Raw genomic sequence first — 4087 nt, 5'->3', positions numbered from 1 at the left:
GTGCAACTGCAGCAGAGCAGAAGAAGAGGACAGTAGCTTGTAAGTGTACATCAATTTTGAGTGCGGTTGTTGTTGCTAGGAACATGGTTTTTATTACTGTGTTTACCATGGTAAACGCTTGCTGAATGTGCGTTTGTTCTTGTGCGTATCATGTGGCTTTTTGATTATCAGTTTGCTACGTAGTAAGGTATGGCCTAAGCCAGGTAAATGACTTATTTAAGTTACCCTGTCTGCAAGTACTTGTTAGAAGAAGTAATCGAGCAACAGAAAAGGACAGCAGCTTATACAAGTTTTGTTTCTTTTCTCATTAGATTTTAGCGCTGTTGTCATTGCTAGGAAACATTGTTTTGCTTACTGTGTTTACCGTGGTAAATGTGTGCTGAAGTATTGTTTATTCCCATTCGTATCATGTGGCTTTTCAGTTCCGGTTTGCTAAATAGTAAGGCGTGGCCTGCTGAATTCAATAATGAAGTATCAGGCGAGTACATAATTGGTTAGCCCTTGTGTGACTTAAACATCCACCCAGGCTGCCTCAATTTGCGTGACTCATTTGACTTCAGCTAGTGTCTACTACAGCTACTCACAAATCAGGTAACCAATTGGACCTTATCTACACACACTAGTCTGCTCCACTGATAACACTTTAGTTACTCCATTGCACACCTCACCTTAGACCACTTCCTCATCCCTTTTAACCTCAAACTGACTCCGGACACAAAACGCACTCCTCTGCAGGTCACCTTTTGGCGTAACCTACACTCACTCTCTCCCTCTCGCCTATTCTATATGGTTTCATTCTCACTTGAATATGCCCAATCTGTTATATGGTGGTGGTTTGGTTTTCAGAGAACAGATACCAATGAAAATACCATTATTTAATTTGTAAAGTGAGAAAGAAGAATATAGCTATAAAGAGTGGATCTCTTTCATCACCTCAAGCAGCATCCTGTGCAGTATGAGCAATGCATGTCTCCATGAGCCATCATCACTAGCCTCGCAGTGAAATAAACCCTTTTGTGAGATGATGTGGTTTCTTACACATAATAACACATGCAACAGATCACAGAACCATGCTTCATTGACAAGCTGCGCATGTGGAAATGGCAGCCTTTGCAGTTTAATTTCGATGAATTGCTCAGTCTTAAGAGAACATAAACATTGGGAAACAAATAGGATTTGGAGCTATAGGATTCCAGCAGTGTAATACAGTAAACCTCTGCAGCTGAAGAAGAGAAAATCACTCACTATTCTTCACTGGACTATTCTTCACAAGCTTTAGCTTGTATATCAATTCTTGTGAAGACTTTGCAGTGTTTTAGTTTTAGTAAATTTAGTACATAACTTTTAGCTTTTAAATATTTAAAATATTAATTTAAATGGATTTCACACACTTAAAGCAATATCGTATTGCATTAATTTAAACAAGGTTTTCCGATATCGCAATTTTTCTTCAATATTGCACAGCCCCTAATACTTCACAGTGCCTTTGGGAAGAGATAACATAACTTTTTTGAGTAGTCTGTTTATCCATAGAGGCAGGAGTATTTTGATTGACGTGTTTGCATAAACTGGGGCTGTCTGTGATGTTAAAGTGTCTGAAAATCAGGCCAGCCGAGGAAAGTAGCTCAGCTGCAACTGCATGACTTTAGACCTTAGGCTTTCACAAAGATACCTTTATGCAGAGAGCTACTGAGTTCAGCCGAATGATGGAGAGCACACATACACACTGTGAACACAACATGTCAGAGCACAAGTAAGAGTGGTATGGCAAAAGTATGTTTCAAATGGAAATGCGAAAGTGCAAAAGGTTACATTTGCAATGTTATTTGTGTACATTTGCACAGAACTATTTGGGAAAAATACACATTTCAGTTTAAAATAGAGTAGACTCTCAAGATACAGTGCCACAGAAACCGATGGAGCCCTGACCTCTCAAACAGGAGGAGTTTAAAAAAAGATTCTCCATGTAGATGGTGATCAAGAATGGATCAAGAATGCTCTGGGAAACATCAAATGGACCAAAATCCATCTCATAATCACAGAAGTAGCCACAAGTGTCATGTAAACATTTTCAATAAGAAAATCATTTTATGGACAGAGTATTCTTTCCTGGAATAAGTTTGTTTTCATTCATTGAAATATTGCATTGCACATGCCAAGAAAAATGACATGCTAATTCCTCTGTTTTGAAAAGGACAACCTCAGTCAATTTTATTGCATTTTTGAATTTCTTACTAGACTTTAAGCATCATAAGAATGACCAGATGTGGCCCAAGCTTCCTCTAGAGGTTTAGGTGGTTGATATTGATATCATCTAACAATGTATTGGCCCCTGGCACAATATCTACAGTCTGCCACTATGAAGATCCAGAGCTCTTGTTAAAAGTCTGTTGTTTAATTAATTAATCAATTTATTTATTTATTTTTATAAGAACATGAAAGCAGAGATCTCTCCAGGTCCATTTTCATATATTTTATAGTCATTTCATTACATTTACATTTAATCATTTAGCAGATACTTTTATCCAAAGCAACTTACAAATGAGGAGAATAATAGAAGCGATCAGACCAACAACAGAGTATGAGGGGCCATACAAGCCATAATTCTATGTGAATGGAGAATGTATGTGTGTGAAAGCAAGAATATATGTATGTGAATGGAGAATGTATGTGTGTGAAAGCAAGAATATATGTATGTGAATGGAGAATGTATGTGTGTGAAAGCAAGAATATATGTATGTGAATGGAGAATGTATGTGTGTGAAAGCAAGAATATATGTATGTGAATGGAGAATGTATGTGTGTGAAAGCAAGAATATATGTATGTGAATGGAGAATGTATGTGTGTGAAAGCAAGAATATATGTATGTGAATGGAGAATGTATGTGTGTGAAAGCAAGAATATATGTATGTGAATGGAGAATGTATGTGTGTGAGAGTGCCAGAATGACTTATGGCTTGTACGGCCCCTCATAAGAGAGCAACAGTTTACAAATTATGTTCATGGAGAACATCGGACACCAGGGGGCAGAGGTTTATCTAAGCAAGATTTTAGAGTGGAGCAAAGAATGTCAGTAGCAGTATTAGTGTCCAGTGCTGAAAACTGAGAGAGTGGAGGAAGTGAGGATGAAACCATAGAGGATAAGGGAGAGGGAGAGAGTGAACAGGTTATGTTGAAAGGTGACCTGCAGAGGAGTGCGTGTTGTGTCAGGAGTCAGTTCGAGGTTAAAAGTGATGAGGAAGTGGTCTAAGGTGAGGTGTGCAATGGAGTAATGGAAGTGTTATCAGTGGAGCAGTAGTGTGTGTAGATAAGGTCCAATTGGTTACCTGATTTGTGAGCTGCTGTAGTAGACACTCACCTGAGGGCAAATGAGTGTTAAGCTATACATTTTAGTGAATCAAAAACATACAGTGTGATCAGTGTAGTTCAAGTTGTGAATGATAGTTTGAATTAGGTTGTTTTAGTGAATCAAACACAATGTCCAGTGAAACCAATGTAGTGTGATTCCTGAACAAATCACTCTAATGATTATTTTATTTGTTTATTTATTTAAAGTTGATCAGAAACATAAAGCATGACCCTTGTAATCAGATTACAGAACAAATGACTCATTTCAGATGATTTTTTCAGTGAACCAAACTCATGCAGCAACTGTAAGACCTACCGCATTTTTTTGTGTGTGTCTTTCTAAAAGATATGTATATTATATATTTTGAAAAATATATAAAATGTTCTAAAATTCTGTTACACTGAATAAATATGCAGACATAATGGCATAACAGAATTTCCATTTCGTTTGACCTGTTCCTTTAATGCCTAGCTCACACAAAATCACAGACTAGAGTTAAAAGATTTTAGACAGGGCTGTGGTTAAGATTATTCTGTTGAATGACATGAGAAATTGGTCAAAGTGGTTTGTTTTTAGATTGGTATTTGGGTTTCAGCCTCAATATTTAATATTTGTATATTCTTAAGTGACAGCAACGCTGCAGCCGGATTGTTTCCATAGTACTGATCCGACAATCCTGAGAGACAACGAGTTTCTCCACTTCGCGTGTTAAGGACCAATAGACAAGATAACTCTTT

The sequence above is a fragment of the Carassius auratus genome, chromosome 45 (genome assembly GCF_003368295.1).
Source record: "Carassius auratus strain Wakin chromosome 45, ASM336829v1, whole genome shotgun sequence".
In the NCBI taxonomy this organism is placed as follows: domain Eukaryota; kingdom Metazoa; phylum Chordata; class Actinopteri; order Cypriniformes; family Cyprinidae; genus Carassius; species Carassius auratus.
Note: the sequence above shows the minus strand (reverse complement) of the source record.